The 8,195-nt window shown below is 36.4% G+C and overlaps 1 non-coding gene across 1 annotated transcript; it reads left to right on the top strand.

The window, feature by feature from the left end:
- Positions 1-5,146: 5,146 nt before the first annotated feature.
- On the top strand, positions 5,147-5,256 carry LOC124892308. The gene has a single exon (XR_007050180.1). It is a non-coding gene; the product is annotated as a small nucleolar RNA R71 (small nucleolar RNA).
- Positions 5,257-8,195: the final 2,939 nt, after the last annotated feature.

The following is an 8,195-nucleotide window of genomic DNA, read 5'->3' as shown; positions in this document are numbered from 1 at the left end:
CTCATACCTTAAACACTTCTATCTAACATTAGAAACAAGAACGGGTACTTTGGCCTTCATATCCTCTTCCAATTCCTTTGTATCCTCTTATACCTTTTGATTCCTCCAAAAAACCTTCGCCGAGGCTATTTCTTTTGTCCTTAATTTCCGAACTTGCCTATCCAATACTTTAATCGATACTTCTTCATAGGAAAATAAATCCTTAACACCAATATCCTTAATGGACACTACGGGATGAACCAAGGCTAAATTCACCAATAAGTTAAACTCGTAGGCAATATTCAAAATTCTTCTTATAATCTAATACAAACCAATGTAACGACGAATGAGCTTTTCCTTTTTACTCAAATCTCATGACTCCTTTTATATGAAAAAACTTTAAGAACACCTATTCATCAACTTCAAATTCCAACTCCCTCCGCCTCATATCCGTATAAGACTTTTGGAAACTTTGAGCAGTCTTAAGTATTTTTTCAATTACCTTCACCTTCTCCATAGTTTGGTGAACCAAGTCAGGACCAAACAACCTAGTCTCACCCACCTTAAACCACCCAATCGGAGAACTGCGCCTTTTAAAAAAAAGAGCCTCAAAAGGGGCCATTTGGATGTTGGAAAGATAAGTATTAGTATTAGAAAAATAAATAAGAGTAAAATGATCAACCCATCTTCGTTTAAAGTCAATTACAAAGGACCTTAGCATATTTTTTAAATTCTGAATAGTAAACTATGATTGCCCATCCATTTAAGGGTGGAAAGCTGTCACGACATGAATAAGGGCCTAGCTGTGATGGGCATCTCAAGTACCACATAGATTTGACACCACCCCCTACACCTAACCAAGTGAACACAACGTCTTTAATGTCAGATGAATACCAAAAATATAATCAGATAAGATTTAAAGAATGAAGGGTATGTCTATAATCAATAATGATCAACTGACCAAAACAACCGATAGACTATTGCACCCAAGCGCACATGCAAGTGTACGTGGTCTCACTAAGTAATATAGTGGCTTTATAAAAAGCTGAATATCGATTCCTCAGAGACTTGTTTTAACAACTATTCAATTCTACTTCACAATTGAGATAAAATTAGTTCAATCGTAACCAAAAGAGTTTGAAAGCTTATAAGCTAAAAGTAAACTAAATTAATGCAAAAAAGTAAAGACTTTGGACAATCAATGGATGAAAGCCTAGGTTAAAGCACTGTAAACAATGATACTATGCTATTGAACTTCATTTATTGGATTACTTATCTTGATTATTTATTTGTAGGGCTTATTGTATGATCATGGTCTCGCGATCTCTAACCCTCTACCTAACTGGACATTACTACTACATCATTGGGCGAGGATGTAATAATCCATTTAGATACATTAGATGTCATCATACATGTGAACTAATCAAGGTTTCTAGGTATATTTCTATCCTAGTCACAAATTCCTTATTTCATAAAAGAGTAAGAACCTTACTTTATTTATCCTCGTGTTCTATCTTTCTATTCCCCCTTTCGAGTTTACAAGGTCGACAATATATGTATTCTCATTTGAACTCTAAGTAACCAATTCAATTAGAAACTTGTTTGAAAGACACCATAAACATTGTAATCACATACTTAAACACCCATATACTCAATTATATCATCTTTAACACATTAAGCACGTGAGAAGTCCTCAAAACAAAGCTAAATAAGCTAGGATAACATCACTAAAGTGCATAAAACTACCTCAGCTCATCACCCTACACTTAAAGCCTTGTTCATGCTCGAACAACTCTTTACTCTTAGAATCATAAGATGAGGTGACTTTACACTTCTACTATGATCAAGACATTTAAGCTAGTACTACAAGACTACGTAGAATGCAAGTTGCTCCACTACACATGTTATGTACACAATTGAAAGCTCAAGAATACTACTCCAAAACATCCTAGCCTCAAGAATTGACTCACCAAGTTGGGAAACTCATGCATATTGTCCAATAAAAGACATCATATAACTCCCCCAACTATTGTTTAACATATTCCCTCAGAACAAGAGAGTTGCCCATAGTCACTCACATAGATTCAATTTATCACAAAATGGGTACAAAAATCAAATTGCGCTCAGTCTCATAACAAATTCACAAGTTACACAAGATCGAACCATAGGCTTACCCTTGGTATAGTACTCCACTAATATCAAAATGTTAAAGCTTAGGATCAAATAAGTCTTTCAGGATTGTAATGTAGGCTAAGGGATGGGTAGGAACTATTATGTCTTAGAATAATTAGTATCTTCCCTAAGAGCTTTAATATATCACCTTATACAATTAAGACCAATCTCTAACAACCAACTTTCACCTCTACTACCTTTACACATCTTTTGTTTTACCCCATCTCATTAAGCTCATTCATATACACTATGGTGGGAGTGTTTTCTATCCATACATTATTTAATTTGAACAACCTTTTATTATTATCATTGCTCCACTCCTAACCACAATACAACAATTTTTACACACCAATAACTACTACTTTAGAGCTTCACTTTCACCTGTCTCCTACTTTAATTTCACACTCCTTAATTAATTTTTGCACTAAAGCGCTTAAGAGATTTGGATAAAATTAAGGTTAATCAAAGAATGGGATAAAAGCTACATATAAGGCTACCAAAGAAAATAAGCTAAAGGCTCAATGGGGTTAACTAGGATTACACACAAAGGTAGGTCAGAAGAATGTATGAACATGGCTATCAAAGAAATGCCTATATCAACCCACACTCTTTATTTAGCTTTGTACACACACAAGGAAAGTTCTAGATATCACATACAAGAGGGAATATACAACTACCTCACATCATACATGGAACATGCTTAACTCAATCAGGATGATCATAGACTCTCAACCAAACAATAACATGACTTCATAATTAATACCACAAGTACAAGAGTCATAATCATGAGCCTAGGACTCTAAAATATAGTAATTCAGACAATTAACATGCTTTTTATAACCAAAACACTTAGATCATGTAGCCACTTATAGCACTAATAGTACTATCTTATTTATTCCTAACACAAAAAATTAAAATTACCCATAAAAATGGGAATTTCCCACCCCACACTTAAAAATTTACTTTTTCCCCAAAGTATATTTAAAAAAAGAGATACAAATACTCCTGAGACCTCTAGGCCTAGCCAGTAGAATCTTCATACATCAAAAGGGTCCAGCGACCCCACAATTAGTCTTCGCCATGCTCTTTAGCTTAGGTTTTTCAGTACTCAGACTTCCCATCAACCTGTGACTCAACAAAATAAAAACTAGTGAAGTAAAAACTAAAATACTAAAAATAAAATATACCTTAACTTAGGTTGCCTCCCAAGCAATTCCTGCTTTAGTGTCATGGCATGACCTAATTTTTGACTTATCCATATTCCTTCAACCTCTTCCTCAGATTCGAACAACATCTTCTTATTCATTTCTGACCTCTTGAGTATAAAATCTAAAGGTCAAGAACTTTCTCAACAATAGCCTTTTCAGGATAATCAATTTGCATCATGTCGAGCTAGGGTGGTTATATCTTAGGTTGCTTAATGAGAAAGTCTGAAGAGATCTTTGTGCACTTAACTCCACCACCCCACACTTATCCCTTTCAATCACTGTAGTCATGCATAAATCTTTGTAGTGGGATAGTGTTTTGAGTAATTCATAAGATTTGAAAACTACCTCTTCATCATCCAGACTCATTGTGAGCGTACCCTCTCTCACATTTATCAATGCTCCTCCTATTTCCAAAAATGGACATCCTAAGATGATTGGCACTCTTTCATCTGCCTTAAAATCCAAAACAATAAAATTAGCAAGAATAATAAACTTGCTAACCTTGATGAGACCTCTATGATTCCTTCAGGATGAGCTAGGTTCCGGTCTACAATTTGGAGTACAACGATGGTCGATCTCGGCTTCCCTAAGCCTCGGGTGCTGAGAAAAGCGAGGAATTAAGTTGAGCCTTAACCCTAAATCACTAAGTGCATAGACTACCTCACTGCTGCCAATTTGAATTAGGAAAGTGAAAATCCCAAGGTTTTTGAGTTTTTTGGCATCTTTTGCATCACCACAGAACTACACTCCACAGTGAGTGCTATTGTCTCTACATCCTGTAGCCTGATATTATTAGTGACCACATCCTTTAAGTACTTAGCGTACTTGGGCATTTCCTACAAAATATTTAAAAAAGGAAGATTAATGTAAAGCTCTCTGAATGTGTCAAAGAACTTCTTGAAGCAAGCATCCTCCTTTGCTTTTCTAAGCCTCTATGGGAAAGGTGGTGGTGGTCCTTCACCTATTCAACAACTTTTGTTTTCGAGTACTCTGACTTCTTCAAATGTTTAGTAGCTTTGTCATCTACATATTTAGGATCCAACTCCATATCTACCTTAGTTTTCTTTGAAGGTTCTTCAGTAAGATCTTTACCTCTCTTCAAAGTGATTGCCATAACTTATTTAGGATTTTCAGTATCACTTGGTAAACCACCTTGAGGCCTGTTATTTTGTGCTCCTGCTATCTTTTCTACCTTCCTCTCCAAGTTCCCTGTAATGGTCTGTTGACTCTTTATATCTTCTTCCAATTGAGAATAAGACAAGGCGTTGTTTCAGAATATCTTCTATATAACTAGTTTGAGCCGTGACCTAATTTCCCTGAACCTACTGAGTCTGCCACTTTAGATTGTAGGCGTTCCCATAATACGGCCTTTAAATATTACCCACAGACATCACTGACTCAGGATTAGAAACACATATATTTGCAGAATGAACGCTATTGCCACAAGCTACGCACCAAGTGTTTGTCTGCTGAATTGCATTAACTGTTGCTGCAGGCTGTGTAACCCCCAATTTCATATTGTGAAATTGAGTTGTTAACTAATTTTGTGATGCAGTAATCTGAGCAGATATAGCAGTAAATTAGTCCACCTTTAACACATCTACAACCTTCTTTATAACACTTCTTGAGTCAGAATGCCACTCAGGATTTCCTTGATCAATCCGGTTCAACAAGGTATATATCTAATCATACGTTAATACCAAGGTTTGACCACCTACAGTTAAATCTAGAAAAATTTTGTGTTGTGATCAAGTGCCTCAACAAAAGTATGAGCAAGTACCTCATTGAACTGCTGATGATGTGGATAGTCCTGAAGAAGAGCTTTGAACCACTCCCATGTATGATATAAGTTCTCATCTGGCTTCTGTTTAAAGCATAAAATCTCACTATGTATTCTAACAGTCTTGCCAGATAGAAAGAATCAGATGAGGAATTTCTAGGCTAAGACATCCCAGGTTGCGATTGAACTTACCGGCTCAGCGTTCAACTACTTATTTGCTTCCCCCAATAGTGAAAAGGGGAATAGTATTATCCTACCATAATCAGTTGACATACCCGCAGGAATGAATTTGTCACTAATCTATAGAAAGTTCTGCAGGTGGACTTATGAATCCCTATATGAAAGCCCCACAAACTATCCACTGCTGATGAAAAGCTGCACCATGGTCTGTTTTAGCTCAAAGTTACCTCCAGCATCTAGTTTCTGAAAAAAGGAGGTCAAATTCGTCAGAAGTGGGATTCCCACTTCTCAAACTGTCTTGCAGGCTGGTTGATCTTCAGCCATTAGAGTAGGATTTTCTTGTTCCTCTTGAATTTATGGAATATGGGTGAGAATGACTTCTTCTATCCTCAATTGATGAAAGCATTGCTCGAGTTTTTGGCTTGGTTCAACCAATTCCCTATCCCTTGCCAGCTTACCAGTCTGTAAACCTGTTTTCGGCAAATTTAATACTAAGACCAAGGGTAAAGCACCAAAGAAATCTAAAAAGTAAAACTAAAACTAAAATAGTTGCCAATTTTAAGTCCCCGGTAATAGCACCAAGAACTTGTTGCACCCAAGCACACACGCCAGTGTATGTGGTGTCACCAAGTAATACAGTAGCCTTCTAAATAACCGAATATTTATCCCTCGGAGACTCATTTTAACAACTATTCAATTCTAGTTCACAATTAAGATTAAATTAGTGCAATCGTAACCAAATGAGTTTTGAAAGCTTATAACCAAAAAGCAAAATAAATCAATGCGAAAAAAAAGACTTTGGACAATCAAAGGATTATAGCCCGGGGCAAAAGCACTACAAATAATCATACTTCACTATTCAACTTTATTCGTTGGATTACTTATCTTGATTGTTGATTCATAGGGTTTATCGTGTGATCATGGTCTCCTGACCTCTAAACTTCTACCTAACCATACATTACAACTATATTATTGAGCGACGAAATAATGACGCGGCCCATCCCGGGGCCTTGTCATAATAGGAATCCAACTCCGATTGGGACCAGAGACCACCCCCGTTACCCAACCCAACCTCCAGTCGCCTACCCTGAGCTTGCTGAATTTTAAGAATGTAGCAAGATAGTGCAAAAACTCACATGAATACTTTGTGATAAGATCACAACCGTGACCAACCTAACCGAGTCCAACCATCCCATATCAATAATACAACCATACCAAAGGCCATAAACCATGCCAAAACCAAAAGGGATATCAAAACATAATATAATTAATCCCAAAATAAGATAGGATGGAACAATCAACAATATCGTCCAATGATGTTAGCCCACTGGATTATTCCAATGTCAAGGACGACAACAACACTGATTCCGCCCTTTCCAACCCATAGAAGTACCATAAAGCCTCTAACCAAAAGAGTAATTACATCCCATTGGTACATGCCCCCAACCATATCCATAACCAATACCCAAAAATAAATCAAAATGTCTAAAAGTATCCATAATATGAAATGGAGCCTTCCAAATAGATGAAAGCTCACCACTTCAGTCCAAACACTATCCCTGAGTCAATCACTATGTAGGAAGAGTAGAATGGCCAATTCCTACATAGTGTGGGTATACAACCACCAATAGACGGGTTAGTGGGTAAATGCTAGCATGATCTTAGGATATGGATAAAACAATGCCATTTATAAAACTAAGAAAAACCACTCATATGTACACAACCATACATATATATATAATCATGTTGGGAAAAGGGATCGGGTTTAGCATGCCTTTAAAACCATTACCTGGGATGTGTAGCTTTCCCGTCCTAAACTACATACGGTCTATATGGGTTAAAATCCCCCTGCTGAAAGGGCCCAGTCTGTGTAGACACATGACCAGGGAAGAAACCCTTGGGATGACTAGTACATCTCTTAAAACATAGTGTCACATTATGCACACGGTAACCAAGACCAACCTCATATCAGCCAATATGAGTTTCCAATTTTGGTCCTCCCGGGACCTCTACCTTCCATGGCTTTGTTACACATCCCACTATTATTGCCCAATTAAAAGTAATTTCCAAATAACCAAACCATTATCTATTTATTAACCAAGGCCATTAATATTGGTATCATCATACCAATCCTTACTTGCAAGTAATATCCATAGACAACCATTTATAGGTTTAAGGAGACTTTCAAGTGCCCTTCTATTTACCATATTAAACCACTTGAGGGATTCTATGTACCCCTTAAGCATAACAATTTATCCATTTACCTTTCCAAACCATTTTAGCCATGCATAATTCCTTTACCAAGTTTTAAAACAAGCAAGAGTTCCGTTAAACGTAGTCAATACAATGAACATATCTTTATAAGCATTTTTATCAAACACATTAGGGGCATAATATGACCAAAACCAATTTCAATTACCATTAAACCATTTTCATGGAATTCAATTATCCAAAACCACTATTAATGCATATAAAAACATAACTAAAATCATGGGAAACCATAGCCAGCCATTTAACATCAAAACCCCCAATTTATATTTGAAATCTAAAATCATACAAGCAAGAAATCATGAAAACATTCATAAAAGCTATGCCGTTAGATAGAATTAACAATAAGGGAAAAAAGTATGCCTTAAACTAAGATGATGATGGAAAGAAATCACCAAGACAAGCCCCAAATCAATCCTCTAGTTGAAACTCTAGCTTCCCTTGCCCAAAAGATTTTAAGAGAAATTTAGAGTGTTTAGAAGAGTTTCTAAGTGTTAATGAATGGAATAATAGGGTAAACAACCTTCCAAGTAGGATATAAGTCATGGAACCTTATTAGGATAAGTGGGGGAAATATCCAAAATATCCCCACTTAAGTTGCACATAAA

Source organism: Capsicum annuum, chromosome 1 (assembly GCF_002878395.1).
Source record: "Capsicum annuum cultivar UCD-10X-F1 chromosome 1, UCD10Xv1.1, whole genome shotgun sequence".
Lineage (NCBI taxonomy): Eukaryota > Viridiplantae > Streptophyta > Magnoliopsida > Solanales > Solanaceae > Capsicum > Capsicum annuum.
This window is presented reverse-complemented; position numbering and strand designations above follow the sequence as displayed.